This window comes from Schistocerca americana, chromosome 6, assembly GCF_021461395.2.
Source record: "Schistocerca americana isolate TAMUIC-IGC-003095 chromosome 6, iqSchAmer2.1, whole genome shotgun sequence".
Classification (NCBI taxonomy): domain Eukaryota; kingdom Metazoa; phylum Arthropoda; class Insecta; order Orthoptera; family Acrididae; genus Schistocerca; species Schistocerca americana.
The window spans coordinates 423,767,180-423,791,676 of NC_060124.1; the positions used below are offsets into that span (position 1 = coordinate 423,767,180).

General features: G+C 39.0%; 1 pseudogene; it reads left to right on the plus strand.

Annotated features, from left to right (window-relative positions):
* LOC124620183 overlaps nt 1-24,497 on the plus strand; it is a 350,456-nt pseudogene that overhangs the window by 228,329 nt on the left and 97,630 nt on the right.

Here is a 24,497-nt window from a genome sequence, read left to right on the forward strand (position 1 = left end):
TCAAACCGACCGACTGGGAGCAGGAAGGGCACCACAGGACATTTTAATTTTCACTGGCCGGAATATAGTTTGGTTGCACCCATTACAAAATATTACATGTTTGACTTCCACAGAGCGAAATACAGAGAAATGCGATGGAAGAATGCTGCGGGAAGAGGCTTGGCATTGTACTTCGGCACACTTTAAGACCAAATAACATGTCTTACATTCACTTGAACATATAGCTTTTATGTATCAGACTCTTCAGAAAGATGTGCGCTACAAAATGAACATATTTTTGAAAAGTCAATTTTTTTAAATTTTTGGCATCCTACCTCAAACACTCGAGGTATGGGAAGCACCATTATCTAATATTGTCCCGGTTTGGAAACATCATAGATCCGGACCTGATGCACAGAGCAGTCTGAGTTCTGGTGGGGAGGTGGTAGTCTCCATGTGACCTGTGTTTACGTTAAGTGATTTTGTTGTTTCCTCTTCATTTATTGCTCTCATGTCAGATGAAAACAAAACAGATTTCTGTGGCTGGGAGCTATCAAGTTAATTAAAATACATTCACATAATTACGGAAGGCTAAAATATATTATTAGTTTCATATTTTATATTGTTTCCACCTTTCTGACAGTCAAGCGTTAATCGCCGTGCAGAACAATGAAGTTATTTTTGTCAGTTTGTTAAAGAAATTTGACTTTTATTCATCTTTTCTGTTGAGGTCAATTTATTTGAAATGAAGTGTTTAATTCTGTGCTATTGGCTAGTTTCAACTGTTCGCCGCATTTCAAGTTCACGTTTTCATCTTCTAGCACATATGGTATTATGCCATAATAAAGAACCAAACATGAGATAATAGGGTACTGGTACTCCAAGAAAATTTACATCTGAATCTGGACATACGAATGTGCACTTTAAGCCGAATTATGCAGTTTAGTATGGTTCACAAAATTCCCATGCTCTTGGAGTATCCTCTAGTGTCTTGTTTCTTTTATAACATAATGTAAGATCTTATAATGTTTTACACGTACGAACATACGGGCTTCCTGCATCATCATAGGTGCACAAGCGCGGTGACACCTGTCATCTGGTGCAACTGCTGAAACGAATCTATTTCTAACAGGTCGCCTGAAAATATTCTGAATGGTTGTTTGAAAAGCGTTATTTTCAAGTAAAGTAAATTTCATTTTACACAAGATGAACTCTGTGCATGACTGTCCGATGAATTTCTTAAGTCACATAGCATTTAACTCTCATTCAAAAATCAAATCTTTGAGAATGACCATTTAGAATATTTTCGAGCCCAGAAGATCAGACATTTATGTCGTTGTTAAAAATTTTACTGGCACATTTGTTTGATGTATCTTAAAGTGTAACACGTGCAAAAAAGATCAACATTATGTGTGAAAGCTTAGCTTCCCTTGCTGCTTATTAATCTTAGAGACCAATATTATACGTGAAAGCTTTTCCTTTCTTGTAGCAACACTATATATAGTAATTTAAACCATTACCTTTTCCTATTTGTGGGTTCATGCTACTTAACAGTGATGTTGCTATTGGCTGACTGCATCACATGTCCTATGTTCTGAATATCCGCTGTCATCGGTTTACGAGATCGCTTGACATGAGCTACGACTGGCTTACAAAAGCACATCGCAATCTCGATTTCAATCCTTTGGAAAGTAACATGCGGTGTTTGGTGGAATTCGAATTTATACTTTCGTAATACGAAAATATTCTGTGTACATGTTGCTGCATATCAGACATCTTTTCAAAACGTGTTTTTCCTCCTGAGTTTCATTTTATAAACTGCCAGGAAATTCTACGCCAGTGTTTAAAACCACATCCATTGAAAGTATTGATAAGTTTTAGAGTTCCGAGGAAAAGTATATTGTTACTTAACACAGAAAAAGTGTATTTTCATCCGGGATAAAGTGTATTTTTAACCAGGAAATCCGGGAATTTTTTTTTCCTCATCCACGTATACACCCTGAAATAGATTACTGATGGATGGTATGCATCTTTCTTCAGGCATATGGCAGTTCAGTTGCTTCAGCCTATCCATAAAACTCTTCCATGGGTCAAAGAAACCTGTGAGCATTCATGCTGCCCTTCTTTTTATCGATTCAATATCACCTATTAGTCCTATTTGGTATGGGTCCTAGACACTTGAGCAATGTTCTAGGATGGATTGCATGAGTGTTTTGTATGCCGTCCTCTTTGTTGACTGATAGCACTTCCCTAGTATTCTACCAATGAACCCAAGTCTGCCACCTGCTTTATCTAAGACTGATGCCATATGATCATTTCATTGCATATCCCTGCAAAATGTTACACCCAGGTATTTGTAAGAGTTGACTGATTCCAGATATGACTCATTAATAGTGTAGTTATAGAATACTGCAATGACCAAAGCAGCACCACAGACACATACAAAGTAAGAATAACCAGTTAGCACTGTAAAACAAGCACTTTTGTTTCTACTCAGAATATGCAGTAGGTCAAAATAATTGTCAATTGGTGAATAGAACTCCATGTAAGTCTGAATGATACTTAAATGAATAATTCCCAAATAGGTTCCCAAAACAAAAATAGAAGTCACTGATAAACATGATCCATAATAAGGATGAACAACCACTTGACTCTCCAAAATCCTGCAGAACATAAGTCATTAACAGCAACTATTCAACATAAGCACAGATTCTAAGTTCAACCAGAGGTATACTGTCCCTGAGGAGAAGTGAAGGTTTCTATGGTGAGTGCTTGGCTACTCATAGTCATGCTTCAGTGTTGATCCTCCAGGACAGGTGTTGCAGCTAGAACTGGTTTTTCTAGTGCTGGGCAACCAGCTTGGGTGATAGATACTTGCTCTGGTCTTCCGTGAACATGCTGTCAGCATAGGCAAAGTGCTGCAAATCTATCACTGCCACTGGTGATGAAAATACAGCAGTAGGTGATGGTGGCATCACACATTCCACTGTGGGCTCACATGTCAACATACCAATGTGTATATGTTCATTGGTGTGTTTATTAATAAACTGGCCCATATGTGGAGCTGATGGTGGACCTATAGTACAGCAGCCTACTGGTCACAGCTGTATTCCAGTTGGATTCTGTCACATGGAACAGCATAGAACCATCTCGACATCTGGTAATTCATTGTGATGAGTTTGTCTGCTTGTGGAGATGTCTCAGGTCCATCAAAGTTGGCATCCACATGTCTGTTATTGCCATGGCCCTGTCCTTGGAGCTGTGGTTGTGCTGCCTATGGGATTACCACTGCAACCACTGCTGGTTGTGCCTCAGCTGCCTTTCTGGATCATGGACCAGGTGGGGTGCTTCAGAAAAAGGACCCTGGCAGAATCATTTTTGGAGAGGCAAGACCCCTATCACATATGGAGTTGATTAATAAGTCTGGATGCCTTAGCCTGATTTTGGATCTCAACCATGGAATTTCCCAGAAGGTGAATGATCCGAGCTGGGACCCAACAATGTTTGCCCCTAATGAACACTGCTGCCAAGGCTGAAAATGATGCAGGTAGCCTGTTAGCAGTAAGTCGCTATGGGCACCAGCTTGACAGCAGATGGTTTGGTCCACTGTAAGTGACCATGGAGTGCCTATGAGGACTGGTGCCATCTTGAGGTGTCGTATGATAGGAAGCAATAAACAGTGTTAGTGCATCCTCTTTGTTGTTCTCTTGCTGTACCATGACCATATGTATCTTGAAGGTGCAGACAAAACATTCTGTGATGCTGTTGGATGCAGGATGGAAAGCAGTTGTTTGCACTTGTTGAACCCCATTTTCCTCACAAAACTGTTTAAATTCCATTGAACAGAACAATACCATTGTCCATACCGACTGTGCTTGGTAAGCCCTCAATGGAGAAAATGTGTGCCAGAACTTGAATAATTTTGGCCAGTGTCATGGGCCACGTTCTTTAAACTTAAAGGAATTTGCTGTGGGTGTTGACAAGGGTGCGCCAGCCATTGGGCCCCCAAGAAAGGTCCTGAAAAATCCAAATGGATTGATGACCATGGCTGTGTAGGAAGAGGCAACAGAGCTTTGCCAATACACATGCTCCTAGGCCATCTGATTTGTTAAAACAATTCCCCAGTATCCCTGTTGGAGCAGGTCCAGCACTTGACAGTGCATGGCTTTGGGACTGATGACTCAAGTTTCCACATTGTCACCCTGGAGGAGGATCCCCTTAAAGATGGAGAGCTCATGATGGCAGCAATATGCTGCAGTGTCTCATTTATGGATGAGCTTTCTGTCAGCTGGGTACCCATGTGGGACATGGTGCACCATTTCTTGCAGAATGGGGTCACCCAGAGTCACCTTAACTATGAACTTTACGTTAATGGCCACCTGTGTTACTGCTTGCATGGTCTCCATTGCTGTCTGAAAACAGACATCTGGTGTTGCATCAAAGGATGCATCTTGACATATAGGTAAGCAAAAGAGCGTATACACTTTAATGAATTGTGTAGTGGTGTGGTGTTGAATATCTACACCTACATACATACTCCACAAGCCAACATATGGTGTGTGGTAGAGGATACCCTGTGCCACTACTAGTCATTTCCTTTCCTGTTCCACTCGCAAATAGAGCAAGGTAAAAATGACTGTCTTTATACCTCTGTTTGAGCCCTGATCTCTTTAATCTTATCTACATGGTCCTTATGTGAAATCTCTATTGGCAGAAGTAGAATTGTTCTGCAGCCAGCCTGAAATGTCAGTTCTCTAAATTTTCTCAATAGCGCTCCTAGTAAAGAACATTGCCTTACCTCCAGTGATTCCCATTTGAGTTCCCGAAGCATCTCCATAATACTTTTGCCTTATTCAGGAATTGCTTCAATGTCTTCCTTTAATCTGGCCTGGTGTGGATGCCAAACATTTAGAACAATGGGTCACACTAGTGTCCTATATGCAGTCTCCTTTACAGATGAACCACACTTTCCTAAAATTCTCCCAATAAACCAAAGTTGACCATTCACATCCACTACTGCAATCCTTACTAGCTCATTTATTTCATACTGCTTTGTAAAATGAAATCTAGGTATTTAATTGTCATGACTGTGTCAAGCAGCTCACTACTAATACTGGACTCAAACATTACAAATTTGTTTTTCCTATTCATCTGCATTAAATTTCATTTTGCTACATTTAGAGCTAGCTGCCATTCATCATGCCCACTAAAAATTTTGTCTAATTCATTTTGTACCTTCCTATAGTCACTCAAAAATGAAACCTTCCCATACATCACAGCATCATCAGCAAGCAGCTGCAGGCTGCTGCTGACTCTGTCTGCCAGATCAAATGGTTCAAATGGCTCTGAGCACTACAGGACTTAACTGCTGAGGTCATCAGTCCCCTAGAACTTAGAACTACTTAAACCGAACTAACCTAAGGACATCACACACATCCATGCCCGAAGCACGATTCGAACCTGTGACCGTAGCGGTCGCGCGGTTCCAGACTGTAGCGCCTAGAACCGCTCGGCCACCCTGGCCGGCTCTGCCAGATCATTTGTGTGTATAGAAAATAACAGCAACCCCATCACACTTTCCTGAGGTATTCCTGATGATACCCTTGTCTCTGATGAACACTCGCAGTCGAGGACAACATACTGGGCTCTGTTCTTAAGAAGTGTTTGAGTCACCCACATATTTGGAGACCTTTCCATATGTTTGTACCTTCACCACTAGTTGTCAGGGTGGCACCATGTCAGATGCATTACGAAAATCTAGGAATATGGAATTTGCGTGTTGCCCTTCATCCATTGTTCACAGGATATCATTTGAGAATAGTGCAAGCTGAGTTTCACACTACCAATGCTTTCTAAAACCATGCTGATTTGTTGAGAGAATCTTTTCCCTCTCAAGGAATTTATTATGTTGGGACTGAAAATACGTTCAACGTCTGCAGCAAACTGATGTTAAATTCTGCACGTATGCTTTATTTCCCTTCTTGTAAATAGGAGTCACCTGCGCTTTTTTCCAGTCACTTGGGACTTTGCGCTGGGGGAGAAATTCCAATAAATGCAATCTAAGTAAGGGGCTAGTGTTGTAAAGTACTCTTTGTAAAACTGAGTTGGGATTTCATCAGCACCTTGTGCCTTATTTGCTTTCAACTCTTTCAGTTGTTTCTCTACATCCGGGGGATATGTATTACTACACCCTCCATATCAGAGTCCTTGTGATGGTCAAATAATGGTATTTGCACAATCATAAGTACATATTCAAGGGCTTGCTGAATAGTAATGCCTCGAACTTTTTATGTTATTCTCAATGTCAGTTGAGGCACTATATGTCATGCACATTACTTGGTCAATTTTCCACTTCACTGATGCAAGACACAACCTTCTGTCACTAGAGGGCTCCAAGTTGCAGTATGTAACATGACGGTGTGTAATGTAACTATGGCATTATGTGAAAAACCGTATATTGTTATTGAGTTCCTGACCACAGAAAACATGCCTGCAATTGAAATCCCAGAAGAGTGAGAACTGTGTACAATGAGGATTCTGTCAACATGACTAACTTAGAACATTGGATTGTTCATGCTCACAATGAAGAAAACAGTGGTGCTAACCTAAATGTGTGTAATAGAGCTCAGAATGGATGACCGTGTATGGCATCCGACAAGACTTGCTGGAATTGGTGTGATGACCACATCAGAGAAAATCCTTGGAAAATACAGACACAGTTCTCAGGTAAGTGTGCATATAATGAGAGCATATACAGGCCATCATTGCAGGACTGCACAGCAGAAAACTGCATGCATGGAGGGTGCCTCATATGCTCACTTTTGAAATGAAACAGGAGATTGAACATCTGCATTTTGAGCACGAGGGTGATGGGCTCCTTGACATCATGACAGGTGATGAAGTCTAGGTTCACCATTTTGATCCAATCTCACACATTACTGGTATTGATACAATCATCACTGCACACAGCTTTCATTATTCTTGGCATTTCAATTGGAGGCATGTTTTCTATGCTGAGAAGCTCAATTGCAATCTGCTGTTTCTCATGCACCGGCACAGTTAGGTTACATACTGCCATGTTACAAGCTGCGATTCAGAGCTGTCTAGTGGCAGAGGGTTGCAACTTGCATCAGGAAAGCAGGACAGTTGATTGAGTAATACACATAACATGTACCTCAACTGATATACAGAACAGAATAAAAGATTCAGAGCCATTATATTTCAGCAGACCCTTACAGATAAAAACATGGTCTGCCAATGAAAGTGCCTTACCATCTTTTGCGATATAGCAGCTCCTGTTTAAAAGAGACAGCAGTGCCTTGAGGTCTGTCAAGAGGATGAAACTCTGGTCATAAATGTAGTCATGAAATTTTCTTATGGCAAAGATAACTGCCCATGCCTTCTTCTCTATTTTATTGTAGTGGTGTTGTTGTGTTGTTAATGATTTGTAAGCAAAAGCAACAGTGTGTTCAATACCATTAACCTTTTGTGGTATGACTGTCCTGAGCCATAATCTCACATGACTCCAGCCACTATTAGCAATCTCTGAAGATCACAGACAATGAGACAGGTGGACTGGAGGAGCGCTTGCTTAAGATCCTGGAAGGCTTTTTGGAAAGTGGACAACCAATGCCACTTGATGTCTTTATGAGGTAGGTGGTGCAATGGCTGTGGCATGTGGGATAAATTTCCTGTAGTTGTTCAGTTGTCCAAGAACTGACTTCAGTTGTTTGGCATCTGTGGGATCAGGCAGCTTCTATGTGGGCTCAGTATGTTTTACTTGGCCTTAGTGCTGCTGTTAGTTCCATATGTACTGTTTTTCTCTTCTCACATTCTTAAAACTGGTATCTTTAAATGCTGCCTTTAGCAATTCCCTGTTTGATGGTACTTCCAACTGTGGCTTCATGTGTGTCAAACATTCTGGAAAAACAGTTGTGTTTTGCAGCTCATTACCTATGTCCATGTGAAGGTCATCTCAGACCACTGCAATCCAGGATGATGTAGAATTCCTCTTCTTCCTGCTGCAATTCAGTAGGTTGTAGATTTCTGTTTCACACACATTCTGTCACGAATGATGTACTCTTATTGTTCTCTCTGCATGTAGACTCTTAGCTCTGTTCTTCACAGTTAATTCTGATTATTGCTTTTTAATCAATATTATTCACAAAAGAGCAGTTGTTCTTTTATGTGTCAACACATGTAAAGCTCGGTCATTTCTCTCTTTATTAATGTCTTTTCTAGTTTAATTTTGTTACTATCTGACTCTCAGAAGTATGGGAAGTTTACATAGTGAACTTGCTTCATTATGAAAATAACTTGACCAAGTGCCCAACACAAATATATGGCTCTTATAAATTGCAAATATTAAAGTTATTGAATTAAAGACTGAAGAATGCCACCCTGAAATAATAATAATAATACAAGTTAACTTACTTTGATTTATTGTTCCTTTTGCATAAAACACACTTTCCTAACAAATGCCTGTGTTCATCCAGTCTCATTTCACAGTAATCTTTGTTTCACATTCAAACTGAAACAACTACTGCTGCATTGAGTTTTCACATTAAGTGAACAGGTTATCACTTTCACAGAAGCCTGCTGTCAGTATGTGTCTCCACAACAGTTACTGATTCTTAAACATGAATGTGTTTCAAACATATTGTTGTTGTTGTCTTCAGTCCTGAGACTGGTTTGATGCAGCTGTCCATGCTACTCTGTCCTGTGCAAGCTTCTTCATCTCCCAGTACTTACTGCATCCTACATCCTTCTGAATCTGCTTAGTGTATTCATCTCTTGGTCTCCATCTACGATTTTTACCCTCCATGCTGCCCTCCAATGCTAAATTTGTGATCCCTTGATGCCTCAAAACATGTCCTACCAACTGGTCTCTTCTTCTTGTCAAGTTGTGCCACAAACTCCTCTTCTCCCCAATTCTATTCAATACCTCCTCATTAGTTATGTGATCTACCCATCCAATCTTTAGCATTCTTCTGTAGCACCACATTTCGAAAGCTTCTATTTTCTTCTTGTCCAAACTATTTATTGTCCATGTTTCACTTCCATACATGGCTACACTTCATACAAATGCTTTCAGAAACGACTTCCTGACACTTAAATCTATACTCAATGTTAACAAATTTCTCTTCTTCAAAAACGCTTTCCTTGCCATTGCCAGTCTACATTTTATATCTTCTCTACTTTGACCATTATCAGTTATTTTGCTTCCCAAATAGCAAATCTCCTTTACTACTTTAAGTGTCTCATTTCCTCTCTTCCAAGTCCTTTGCTGTCTCTGAGAGAATTACAAAGTCATCGGTGAACCTCAAAGTTTTTATTTCTTCTCCATGGATTTTAATACCTATTCTGAATTTTTCTTTTGTTTCCTTTACTGCTTGCTCAATATACAGATTGAATAACATCGGGGAGAGGCTACAACCCTGTCTCACCCCCTTCCCAACCACTGCTTCCCTTTCCTGCCCCTCGACTCTTATAACTGCCATCTGGTTTCTGTACAAACTGTAAATAGCCTTTCGCTCCCTGTATTTTACCCTTGCCACGTTTAGAATTTGAAAGAGAGTATTCCAGTCAACATTGTCAAAAGCTTTCTCTAAGTCTACAAATGCTAGAAACATAGGTTTGCCTTTCCTTAATCTTTCTTCTAAGATAAGTCGTAAGGTCAGTATTCCCTCACGTGTTCCAACATTTCTACAGAACCCAAACTGATCTTCCCCGAGGTCGGCTTCTATCAGTTTTTCCATATGTCTGTAAAGAATTCATGTTAGCATTTTGCAGCTGTGACTTATTAAACTGATAGTTCGGTAATTTTCACATCTGTCAACACCTGCTTTCTTTGGGATTGGAATTATTATAGTCTTCTTGAAGTCTGAGGGTATGGTTTCAACCATAAGTTTCTCAATTAATCCAATGGACCTTTCCATGAAATAACTGAATTACTTTTCTACTACAGCAATCAAACAATGAAAATCCGGCTAGGAATATCAACAGTGTAGGAAAAGAGAGGTTGCTACTTACTGTAGAGAAGACATGTCAAGCTGCAGACAGACAGGATTAAAAGATACTCATAGGTGTCTTTTAATCATGCCTGTCTGCAACTTTATGTGCTTTCTTCTACAAACTGACATAACACTTTTAATCAGTTTTGATCGTATCTAGACCGTCCAACCATGTCTCATTAAGTGGTGAGCAGAAATGACCTCATAGTTTGTCATCTTTACTTGCCACCTAAGGGAGACCCAAGCTGATGATGACCTAGATATGATCAAAACTGATTACCATTAACATGGGATTTTGAATTTTTAATAAAAATTTCTAATCAAGGCTGATTACTATTTCAAATTATCTAATCAGATCATTGATTTTCCCAATAATGTTTGCAAAAATTATTATTAATTCGATTTTCTACCAAATTCTGCACATTACTTACCTGTGGTGCAACAGTTCATGACCGCTCTGCACAGAAGCTCAACACCAAGACCAACTCCTCTCCCGTGCCAAGACAGCATGTGACTACTAACTCTGGGGCATTGTTGTCATTATAAGGCCAGACAATGCTCCTTCATGGGAAATATGGGCTTGGCTCCGAAGCTTCCAGGACCCAGAGATAAGTAAGGAGTAAAATATTGATACATTTGACATCAAAGATACCAGTGTTTCTCACACCCAGCTTTGGTAGTTTGGGATCAGTGTCTGAGTCCATATCTGCTGTCCACATTCATTTTCTGATCAGAATTTCATACCTCAGTCTTGTGGCTCAACTTGTGACAAATTGTGGACCTATCCTTGCAGAAGTAACACTGTTGTCTTTGGTGTGTGACAGAGCAATTAGCACAGGAACATAACTTTGTCAGTAATCATTTCAAAGGCCCTCATCTGGCAAATGAACTAAGAGTCTGTGCATGATTGTTTACAGTTGGGATTTAAACACTGAAATTTGCTGTCTCTAGACAGACATTACAACTGTGATCCACTAGCAATAGTTTTGGCTGGTTTTCTTATTACAACCAAAAAACTTCTGCAATGCTGCTGCCATGTGTATCTGAGAATGAAAATAGTCTACTAACTTGTTCTTAAGTTGCACATGTGTTTCACATTGTGTTGCACCTCTGGATTAAACTTTCGAATGTAATTATGTTGGGAACAAGCTGCATTTTTATTTTTTATTTTTTTTCGAGCTGCATTATGACTACTGGAGCCTGCCATCTGATTACTTTATACAGGCCTTAGTGCTCCACACAGACCTCTTAGACAGTACCCAAGACTACCACCGTGCAGCAAAATTGTGCTACATAGTTGAGATCACAGGCACTGGCACCCATGCAGCACCACCTGGAGATTGGTCTGTGTGGAGTTCTTATGTCTGCACATTGGTGTTACCTTTTGTTTACTTACAGCAATTACACTTATTTTTTAAAGAAAAATACAGGTATTTGGAAGTGGCAAATTATAAATTTACGTTATAATTTAAGACGAGAATAAAAGAAGACAGGAAAGAGTAGATGTAGATGTCCCTTCATCAACACCAACTGGGGAAGCAGACTTGGTATTGAACTTCAGGCCAGTCGTCTACATGTGGCGCTATCTATTTTAGTATTATCCACATGAACAATGTTCATTGGGAAAACTCGATCTATGAGTGCTGTGTGAGTTAATGTTTGTTACGATGCATAACAACTACTACCACTAGGTTAGTTAGTAAACAAATTCTGCATGGCTTTGGAACAACATCTTGCCTCAGTGTAATCTAATTAAATTACATACTGTTCCTACAACATCAAGGGATCACCAGTTTGGTATTGAAGGGCAGCATGGAGGGTAAAAATCGTAGATGGAGACCAAGAGATGAATACACTAAACAGATTCAGAAGGATGTAGGTTGCAGTAGGGACTGGGAGATGAAGAAGCTTGCACAGGATAGAGTAGCATGGAGAGCTGCATCAAACCAGTCTCTGGACTGAAGACCACAACAACAACAACTGTTCCTACATAGCTGTAGGAGATGTAACAAGCCATCACTAACTTATTATTATTCTTGTAAATACATTTTTGTTGACTGAAACTAGACTTTTTGAGTGGTGGTCCCATTACTTTTGTATAATTGTATAAGATGCATGATCTGTTTCTGTTGTGTATTTACTCTCTTTGATTTTGCTTGCTTACTTTATATTAAATTTATATTATGTTCATATTAGTACATTTAAAATGATGTGTTCACTTAACGTAACTACTTAAAAATGGTGGATTCTAGAACAATATCTATCCACGGACTAGTGTAATTGCTCCTACTTTTAATCAGATTGATTCATAATAAGATATAAATTGCAGTCTTTGATTAATGTTCACATGAGTAGGTGTACATCTTTTAGGTGTTTTATGTTATGTATATTTCATGTGTCTATGTTATGTCACTGTTGTCAATGTCACTCATATCATCGTCAGTATTGCAGCTACTCGAGTTTCCTGTGCCGGTCTGTCTTCATCTTCTGCGCCTTCTGTATAGATGAGTCCATTTGTATATGTCATGTTATGCTTTTAAGATGTTGTTGGTGATTCCATTTAACTGTGTCCATATATCTGGGTTCCTCAGTGCATCAGATAGTGTTGTTTCTGTTATGTGTTCTGTGTTATTTAATAAGTGTCTGTATCTAATGCATTTCAAAAGAAGTGTTCTGGGGAACCAATCTCCTCGCATGTGCAATGATTGTCTTTGAGAACATGTGAAAACATAAGAGTTCTAACATCCCCATTGTTATTAAATGTGGTGGCTAAAAGGGAACTGCACATACACATGCACAAAATAAGAATTGGCAGATAATTTAGTAAAACATGCACTTTTATTCCAACAAGGAACATGCAGCAATTCATTAACAATTGTCCACTGTGGAACACAAGTCCATGTAACTCTGAAAGACATACAAATGAATGATTCCTAAATAGGTTCTCAAAACAGAAACAGAAATCACTGATAAACATTTTCACTAGTTAGGACAAAGGAGATAGCTCACTGACAGCAACTACTTGACATTAGCACAGATTCTAAGTTCAAACACTCATATATGTCTCTGAATCCCCTAGTCCAATGAGGAGACTGTGAGGGAGAGCAAGAGATTCCAGGATGATTGCTTGGCTGCCTTTAGTGGTGCTTCAGTTTCAGTATTGTGGGACAGGCACTGTGGCTGGAACTGCTCGCTCTGGTTCTGAATGGTCACTTAAATACTGGTTTGGTGGATAAAAAAATAGATACTTGCTCTGGGCTCTCATAGACATGCAATCAGTACAGGCAAAGCAATGCCACAAATGTGGCACTACCGGCACCATGGGAGGTGGTGTTGCTGCTGCGTGTTACCATGGAGATCTCTGTAGGCTCAGATGTCAACATACTGGTGTGTATCTGTCTGCCAATATATTTATTGACAAACTGACGTATGTGCAGAGCCAGCAGTGGACCTATAGTACGGCAACCCACTGCTCGTGGCTGTATCGCAGATAGATTTTTTTTTCCCATGACTTCTCCCCTGTGGCAACCCCTTCACCTGAGAGTAGCACTTCCAATCTACATCCTCAAGTAGTTGCTGCATGTAATTGAATATCTGTCTTCCTCCACAGTTTTTGCTCCCTCTAGTACCATGGAAGTTATTCCCTGATATCTTAACAGATGCCCAATCATCCTGCCTCTACTTCTTCTCAGTGTTTGCCATATATTCCTTTCCACATCAATTCTCTCGAGAACCTCCTCATTCCTTAACTTAACTTTCATCTGTAACACCATACCCCAAATGATTCAATTCTCCTCTGTTCTAGTTTTCCTACAGTCCATGTTTCACTACCATATAATGCTGTGTTCCAAATGTAAATTCTCCAATTTGAGGCCTGTGTTTACACTAGTGGACTTCTCTTGGCCAGGAATGCCCTTTTTGTCAGTGCTAGTCTGCTTTTGATGTCCTTCTTGCTCTGTCCATCATTTGTTATTTTGCTGCCTACATAGCAGAATTCCTTCACTTCATATACTTCATGACCATCAATCCTGATGTTAAGTTTCTCACAGTTCTCATTTCTGCTGCTTCTCATTACTTTCATCTTCCTTTGGTTTACTTTCAATCCAAATTCTGCACTCATTAGACTCTTCATTCCATTGAGCAGATCCTGTAATTGTTCTTCATTTTCACAGAGGATGGCAATGTCACCAGTGAATATTATCATTCAGATCCTTTCACCTTGAATCTGAATTCCATTTTTGAACTGTTCTTTTATTTTCATCATTGCTTCTTTCATGTGCTGACTGGACAATTAGATGAAAGAGGACTCCCTGTCTTACGCACTTTTTAATCCAATCACTTCATTCTGTGTCTTCCATGGCTATTATTCCCTGTTGGCTCTTGTCTGTATTGCATATTAACTGTCTCTCCATGGAGCTTACACCTATTTTGCTCAGAATTTCTAATGTCTTGCACCATTTGACATTGCTGAATGCTTTTTCCAGGTCAACAAATCATATGAATGTGTCTTGATCTTTCTTTAGTCTTCCTTCCACCAGCAACCAGAACATCAGAACTGCCTGTCTGGTGGCTTTTCCATCCCTAAAGCCAAACTGATTGCCATCTAACACATCCTCAATCTTCTTTTCCATTCTTCTGTGTATTATTCTTGTCATCAATTAGGAATCATGAGCTGTTAAGCTGATTGTACAATAATTCTCACACTTGTCAGTTCTTCCAGCCTTTGGAATTGTGCAGATGATATTTTTCTGAAAGTTAGATGGTATATGCTAGACTCACGCATTCTGCACATCAATGTGAATAGAAATTCTTCCAATCCATATGTGGCATACAGCAAAGCAGTGCTTAACAGTAGTGGTTAAAAATAGTCTTGGTTGCAATTTTGGTTTTTTATTTTTCAGTGACGCATTTTGCCTTATTTAGGCATCTTCAGGTTATCTACATAAAAAACAGAGAGCAAATACATCTATTTAAGAATCGTGATTGCGTTGTGCAGACTTGGATAACCTATAAGCATGTATAAACAGATCAACTATTGAAAGAACAAATACCTTAATTTGGTATTTCTTAGAAGAATCCTTTTGTCAGTGTACCCAAAGGGCATCGTCGAATATATCAGGCCAACATCACCTTTGTTAAACTCAGTAAAAACTAGAAATATAAAATAATAAAATCATTACCTTTTCTAGATGGACATGAGAGGCACCAAGATCTGCATAACACGTTCCCGTTCACAGGAGCGAGTAACAGAGTAAGATGGGGTCTCAGGTCATAAGCATTATGGTAAGAAATATGAAATTAAGGTATTTGTTCTTTCAATAGTTGATTTGTTTATACATGCTTATAGGTTATCCAAGTCCGCACACGCGAACATGATTCTTAAATAGATGTATTTGTTCTCTGTTTTTTTATGTAGATAACCTGAAGATGCCTAAATAAGGCGAAACATGTCATTGAAAAATAAAAAAGCAAAATTGCAACCAAGACTGTTTTTAACCAATACTCAATGTGAATAGTCACTTTGTTGCCACTGCCCCCAATGATTTTAGATATTCTGATGGTATGTTATCAACCCCCTTCTGCCTTATTTGTTGTTAAGTATTCCTAAGCTCTTCTAAATTCTGTTTCTAGTACTATATCTCCCAGCTCTTCTATAGCTACTCCTGTTTCTTCTTCTATCACGTCAGACAAGTCTTCCCCTGCATGGTGGTCTCCAATGTACTCTTTCCACCTATTCACTCTCTCCTCTTCATTTAGCAGTGCAATTCCCACTGCACTCTTAATATTAACACCCTTGCTTTTAATTTCACTGAAGGTTGTTTTAACTTTAATATATGCTGAGTCAGTCCTTCCGACAATCATTTCTTTTTCGATTTCTTCACATTTCTTATGCAGCCATTTCACCTTAGCATTCCTGCAATTCCTGTTTATTTCAGTCCTAAGCCACTTGCATTCCTGATTTTCTCTGAACATTTTTGTACTTCGTTCTTTCATCAACCAACTTCTTCTGTTAGCCATGGTTTCTTTGCACTCAATTCCTTGCACCTATGTTTTTCTTTCCAACTTCTGTGATTGATCAGAGATGTCCATTCCTCTTCAATTGAACTGCCTACTGAGCTGTTCCTTATCACAGTATCTAGAGCCTTAGAGAACTTCATTCGTATCTCTTGATTCCTTAGTGCTTCCATATTCCACTTCTTTGCATATTGTTTCATCCTGACCAATACTTATACAGGGTGAACAGAATAATGGGAATGTTTGAATTGAGTATTGCCAGCCATGAGCAAGTGGCAGCACTGTGGGTTTGTGACAGGCAGTGAGTAAATAGTACACCATTACAGTAATCGTGGATTAGTGAAACGGACAACAGCATCATTAACCATAAAAATGTTTTATGAAACAGCGATATTTTGGTAATGCACAGAGGGAGTTTCAACGTTTTTATGAATTAGGACGTCATGATGCTGTTCCACCAAAACTCTCGATAAAATTTTGGATTAATAACTTTGAAGAGACTGGATCTGCCCTCAAGAAGAAGGATGACCCAGAAGTGTGCATTAGCAAACATCAATGTTGTATGCGAGTCTGTCTTATGGAGCCCAAGACATTCAGTTTGTAAGCAAGCAGCAGTGGTTGGAATGTCCCAGGAGAGTGTTCGCAGATTTCTTCATCTTGATTTAAAATTTCATCCATACAAACTACAGATGGTGCAACAATTGAAGGACAAGAATTACCGGTTATGATTAGGATTCTGTCAACAAATGGTAACAAAAATAAACTATGGCGATGAATTTCTAAACAAGTTATGGATGTCAGATGAGGCACATTTTTATCTCACAGGTTATGTGAATAAACAGAACTGCCGTTACTGGCGAAAACAAATCCTAATGACATTCATGAGTGCCCTTTACATGCTAGTAAAGTGACAGTAGAGTGTGGTGTTTCATCACGTGGAGTTATTGGACCATATTTTTTTGCAAATGAACAGGGAAACACAATAACTGTCAATGCCGATTGTTATGAGGAGATGTAATGAACTTTCATTACACCTGCGTTGAGGTTTCAGCAAGACAAAGCAACATTACACACTGCACGGCAATCAGTGGCATATGTGAGAGAGTTGTTTGGCAACCATGTGATCTCATGATTCAGTAACATTCCGGGCCCCCTAGATCACCAGATTTATCTGTTTGTGATTTTTTTTCTTGTGGGGCGACCTCTAGAGCAAAGTGTAGATGACTTGACCAAGAACCCTGGATGAGTTAAAACAGAGAATTCAGGTTGCAATTCACGGTATCCCAGCTGAGATGTTGCAACGGTCAATAAGGAATCTCAACAGCAGATTTCACAAATGTATTCATACAGGAGGATGCCATCTGAAGGACTTAATTTTGAAAAAATGATAAATTCTGTCAGTGTTTCATAAATAGCAAACTTGTGAGGTTTCAATTACCAGTACTATTAATGCAATTTTTTCCTTCGTCACTTCTAGTTTTATTGGATTGTGGAAATGTTTCCTTTTTTCTGTGTGACCCTGTACTAATATTGATATTTGAAGGGCTTATTTCAATAGTGGTACAAGTCCATTTTTGTTCATATTGAGATACATAGTCATAAAGTTAAATGAGCACTGAAATATCTGCAGTGAGATGCCAGAAATATTCAAGCAAATGGCTTCTTGCGAGAGATGAATTTCTCTTTCTGTTTGTTTGGCTCATTAATTTCAGAAGCATTATAGACAGAAAAGTGCAGGTAATGGACTTGTACCACTATTGAAATAAGCCTTTCATTTACAATTCATGTTTAGTATACTACTATGAGAATAATATTAAACCCTAGTAATTTATTATTATTATCATTACTATATTCAAATTTACTACTATAATATCAATGTACACCCAAGTGTGATGATGTTTGCAAAAGTCAGCAATTGAATGACTTCAGAAAGAATGACTTCATGAAGAAAAATTGTAAATAAATATACAACAGAGCAGCTACTCTACAATATTATGAAAAGGATAGAATGCTGCTCACTGAATAGAGGAGATGTTGAGCTGCAAACAACCACAACAAAAAGATTCCTATACATTTAAGATTTTGGCAAAAAGGCGTCCTTCTAAAGTACATAACCACAACTGGCACATGCAGGATCATTGGGAGAAGAAATCTGGTAGTGGTGGTGTGGTGAGGGGGAGGGGGGGGCAGAGCTATAGTGCTGCTTGTGGGAGCATGTAGGGATGTGGTGTGTGGTGGGAACAGGGTAGGGCTGCTAGATGGAGGGTTTGAGGAGGAAGGAGGGGGAGGGGGGGGGGGGGGAATTGGAAAAGGAGAAAAGGCGAGGAGGAGAGAAGAAGACTAGTGGATGTGTCACTGGAATAAAAAGCTGTGTAGTGCTGGAGTGGGAACAAGGAAGGGGATTGGTAGGTAAAATACAGGGACTAGCAAAAGTTGAGGGCAGGGAAGGTTATGGGAATGTAGGGTATATTGCAGGGAGGTTTCCCACGCATGTATTTCACAAAAGCTGGTTTTGGTAGGAAGGACACACTTTGGCCAAGAGACAGACTGATCACCCAGTTGCTGAACATGCTGTCCTACATAATGAGCTTCACTTCAGTGAGTGTGAACAGCCTGTGCCTTCCTACCAGCACCAGCTTTTCTGAATTCCACAGGTGGGAACCCTCCCTGAAATGTATCCTACATTCCTGTAAACCCTGTGGCCTCAACCTTTGCTAGTCCCTATCGTTGACCTATCTATGCATTTTCCTGCCCCCCCCCCCCCCCCCCAATCCCCCTCAAACACCACCACCCCCTTGACTTCACCTGTCCCCTGCACACTCCCACAGGTAGCACTACATTCTTCCAACCCTGCCCTGCTCCTTCTCCCCCTCTCCCTCTCCAACACATTCCAGCCTCCTCCTTACCGCACCACTGACAGATTGCTTCTCCCATCAGGTGCAGTTGCTGAATGCAGTCCTGTGTCAGTGGTCAGAGAGAGTGGTTATGTATGTGTGAGTTGTGCTTGTGGGAATGTGTGTGTTTTTCTATTTTAGAAGAAGGACTTTTGGCTGAAAGCTTGAATGTATAGCAGCCTTTTTGTGGTACCTGTCTGTGACTCAGTGTATCCTCCATATGGTGAACAGTATTCTATTCTTTTCGCAGTATTGTCATTATTCAATCCTGGATTTCCTTTTTTTATTTTGCATAGCATCTACACTCTTCTGCTGTATCAGAAATTGTTTCCTGTTATGTACTCATTTGATACTGCAACTAATTCAATTCAAAGCATTTTATCTTATGTACCATTTAATATTGTTTTAGTGTTATTAATAGCAATTGAAGGAAAACTACTTTCACAAAGATTAATTTTTGTAGATTGAAAGAAGAACTGGTCTTGACATTGTAATGGCTGGTTTAGACTACTGTTTCACCGAAAAAATAAAGTGTCCAGAATCATGTACAAATGTCATTGGAACAAGCAGCAAACCACATTTGGTAGATGCTAACATGACTTCACTGGTTGGAATAACAATTGTTGTCACACCAGTGTGTGATTCCACAAAAAGGATCTTCACAGCAGAAACATGTGGGAAATATTATTGTTATAATGGTGGTCATTGTCTTCAGAAAGGCACTAGTAAACGGTAAGTTCCAAAGCTGAACTATTTCAAACTGTTGTCTTTCCTGTAGCATTTCTTGCACATATATAATTTTTAAAAGAAATTTTGTTATATAATTGATGTGAAAAGTAGGAGAAATTCTTGTAAGTTGAAAAATTGCATTCATTAAATGAACAGCACATCAGCATTACAACTTAATTCATAATTTCATGCATAATATTTTATGTCTGTTCTTATATAAACTTTGTATCTTTTATTGTTCATTTGCATTTCATTCATAATCATAACAATGATGTATAAGAGGATTGTTTTTCCTTGTTGATCATCTGCTTTTTGTTATAATAAAAGTATGTTCTTCTGTCTAAGTGTAAGATTCATTCAGACCCAAGCGGTAGGGGAGGGAGGGGAAAGGGCGTATCACTGGGGTGGGGGGGGGGGGTCATAATTTGCTCACCTCCCTCCCCCCCAAAGCAGTAACACTATGATAACGAATGAAATAAACAAATAATTATGATTATATTAAAATAATATTTTTTTATTGTTATTAGAATTCTAGGCACTTGTGACACATTAATTATGGTATGATGGTAAATTATCTGGGGAATGGAATCGGACTCTGCATCTGAACCTACTAAGATGCAGCAGTTATTTATGTGTGAGACATATGTACTACCATTTTATTTAGTTCCCTTTTGCATTGCTGTACTGGACCTGTTGAGTTGCAACAGGCTTGGAATAAACTTTCTTCACAATGTATGTAAATGCTAAGATAATCATCTGGCAATGAACGTTCGTGCTCAGTTTCTGTTCCATTCCTTTTTTTTTTCTTTGTCCCTTAGATCATGTCCATACAATGTTTGGACATATTATGTAGAAAGCATATCACCTTTCCAGAAGGCCATAGCTTGCAAATAATTAACGAGATAAATTGCATATACCTTTGGGCTCTGAGCACTCAAACAGTGCCCAAACTATTGACTTGTTACTTCAGGCTGGCTTTGCACACGACAGGCCAATGCTTAGCAACATATGTTTAACTGCAGAACATGTATTGCATGTTAAAACAAATTGTAGTGGCTGTAGGTAAAATTAACTTGATTACTTCACCAGGTACAGCCACATTCCAATTTTATGTTTCTTGACCTACAATGCAAGCAGGAAAGTTATTCCAGTGTTGTTGTTGCTGTTGTTGTATTTGTCATTTTAGTCATTGCTTGGTCTCTTTTAGAGGGATATTGAAGAAGTTATGGCAGTTACAGTTTAGTGCTAGAACTGCAGAAGGGTCAGACTGACCATTTTGGGATTTTGTCCATCTAAAGTGACAACATTTTTCATAAATTTTTTATTATCAGAGATTTCACTTATAATACACACACACACACAACACACAACACACACTCTGCAAAATACATACTTGTAATTGTACTCACTGATTTTATTTCTGACTGTAGAGTCAGAACTGTAGCAGTGGTCACCTTGGACACATCGTTTCTTTATGAATCTATCTATGCTAGCTGAGAGTATTGCAAATGATCTGTTGCATTGCACAGCCCTGTGAAATGGTGCTACAATAAATGCCGAAGTCTCTGAGCTGATCATTACATTTCATTGACATTCATTCCCTGTTTTATATTCCAAGGCATAACATGACCATTAACGAACAGCTCCTTCCCACTAAGGTCAGGCACAGATTAATTCAACACGCAGCTTATAAACCAGATAAATTTGGCATCAAATTTTGGTTAGCAGTTGGCCTAGACACCAAATGTCAGTGCAATGAATTTCCATATCTGAGGAGGATGAGCATTGACTAGACAATCAAACCATTTCTGATTACAGTGTTGTGAAACTTACGGCTGTATTCCGTAGAACTGGAAGGAATGTAACAACAGTATAGTGAACTGTTTGGGAAAAGACATCCCAGTATCATCAACAATGCCAAAACAACTGTGATGAAGCTTGGGGATACAAACCCAGCTACCAAGGCAATAAAAAAAATTCTCATTTTCAGAATGCTTCATTTAAGTGTAGCAATTTGCAATGATTTGAAACAATAGACTGTTATAGTAAAACAGGATATTGAGATTGCTAGAATATATTCAGTAAAAAAAGAAGCTTCACAGAGATGGTCAATAGATACATTTTTTTATAGTATATTGGACTTCATTAGAAGAAATGCATGCATTCTTTACAGAATAGAGAGAAAATCATCAGCTCTAAGCAGGTTGAAGCAGTTGGAAATAAGTCGTAGCATCATGAAACCTCAAGTAATAAATGTAGACAGAGGTGCAGAATGTCAGAATGCAAGAATGAGATGTGTCTAACAACACCTGTGTGTTGTGATGATGATCATGATGAGGTCCCATACTCCAAGGAGCGTAGGGGACCAATGCGGGAGACCTGCACCGCTGACTAGGTAAGTTCCTAGTGGAGATGGTTTGCCATTGCCATCCTCTGACTGTAATGGGGATGAATGATGATGATAAAGATGACACAACAACACCCAGTCATCTCGAGGCTGGGAAAATCCCTAACCCTGCCGGGAATCAAACCCGAGACCCTGTGAGCGGGAAGCAAGAATGCTATCACAAGACCACAGGCTGTGTGTGGTAAACGTGCAAGAATACTCAAACAAATCTATGGTTTGGTTTGTGTTCAGGAAACATTATTTTACGAAAACACAATTTTACTTTGTGTTGTTTTATTATCCCAAAATGAAGCCAACCACCAATAGAAATTAGATATGCAAATGAAAATAATGTATGCCTTAAGTTTGAATGTTCTTTCCATTTTGTATGTTTTTAACTTTTTAAATTAACAATATGATAAAACTGAAAAATTGGTAGCTCTTCCATTGTGGTTAATTTGAATATTGGTGTAATTTTAGGCATATAAAAAGTAATGCAGCTGTAGTGTTATTGAACAAAACACACTGATAATTTGTTTACACGGTGTAACAGTCTTGCTCTTTCCTCCACCAAGTAATAACTGAGTTACACTTTTAGATACTTTTTGGTGAGATAAAGTTGCAAAAATTTTGATTTCAGACAATGGAAAATCCAGGATAGATTGTAAAAATATAATGATAAGGAAAGTTGCTACTTGCCAGATAGCGGAGATCCTAATACGCAGATAGGCACAACAAAAGGATTGCCGCAAATTAGCTTCTGGCCAGTGTGGTCTTCATCAAAAATAGCAGACACACACACACACACACACACACACACACACACACACACACACACACACACACACACACATCACTGCAGTCTCAGGCAACTGATGCCACACTGAGTTACATTTGTGTGTGTGTGTGTGTGTGTGTGTGTGTGTGTGTGTGTGTGTGTGTGTGTGTGTGTGTGTCACCTATTTTTGATTTGTGAAAGACTTTTCGTTGTGATTATCTGTGATTCAGTATCTTCGCTATATGGTGAGTAAAAATTTGGATTTTACGTATCTCAAAAAGCTTTCCTTCTTGTGGGTTAAGCATTCTTGTGGTTGATGCTAATATTTTCCTACATCCACATCCATACTCTGCAAACTACTGTGAAATGCATGGTAGAAAGTTCTCCCCATTGTCCCATTGTACCAGTTGTCTGGGCTTCCTCCTATTTCATTCACCTGTGGGATGCAAGAACAATTGCAATTTGAATGCCTCTTGTCATTGTGAGCCCTGTGGGAGTGATATGTAGGAGATCACAGTATATTCATAAAATCATTATTTAAAGCTGGTTCTTTAAACTTTGTTAGTAGGCTTTCTTGGTATAGTATCTTCAGTATCTCCATGCAACTCCCCTATTTGTCAAACAAACCTATGATCTTCAGTCTACTGTTCTCTGCATACATTCAAAAGCTGTTGTTAATTGTATCTATTGCAGGTCCTTCACCTTTGATCAATAGTCTAGATTGGGCAAATGAGTGTTTTGTATCCAACTTTTGTGTTCACTGATTGCATTCCCCTATACCAATGAATTGAAATCTGCCACCTGCTTTACCTGTGACTGTGCCTATGTGATTATTCCACTTCACATCCCTACAAAATGTTACACCTAGATTTTAGTTTGAGTTGACCAATTTCAGTTGGAACTCATTTATGTTGTAGTCATACGTTACCACTCCATGTTTTCATTTTATGCAATGCACAAGTTCACATTTCTGAACATTTAAAGCAACTTGCCAATATTTGTATCACTTTAGAATCTTATCCAGTTTCAGTCAAATATTTGTGCAGTTTTTTTTAGACTGTACTTCATTACAGACATCAGCATCATCTGCGAAACTGATATTAATACTGTCTGCTAGGTCACTAATGTACAGTATGAATAGCAAGGTCCCGACAGTCTTCCCTGGAGCACATCTGAAGTTATTTCTATATCAGCCATTAACTCTTTTGCCTCCCCTCCCCCCCTCCCCACCCTCCTGCATTTATAAACATAAAAAGCAGCAAAGTTTAATTAAATTTTGGATTCATTAACAATTTTTACGCAAATACTGTTTGTGTAATGTAGATTATGAGTCTTCAGCTATCAAAACCACGAAGTGCAGGGTGAGATAGTCACTAAAAAGTATTTTGTGCTTAACTTATTTATCGTTGTTTGTTGTACGTTCTTATTTCTCTTTGCACAGTCATTGTAGGTTAATGATTCCTTCATGCTGGAGCTGCAAAGAAGTATCTGGGTTCTGTTTATCCATGCACCAAATCAGTAATACCATGAAGCAGGAACACGTATCCTCTTCAAAATTATTTTATTCCATATTCTGCAGTTTTCACAAATTAAAACACTTCTTGACAAGGTCTGTCAGCTTCCTACCATTACATCTCACAACAGAACTGCTCTACAACTACAGCAAACTGCCTTCTGCCAAAATATAACACAATACAAGTGAA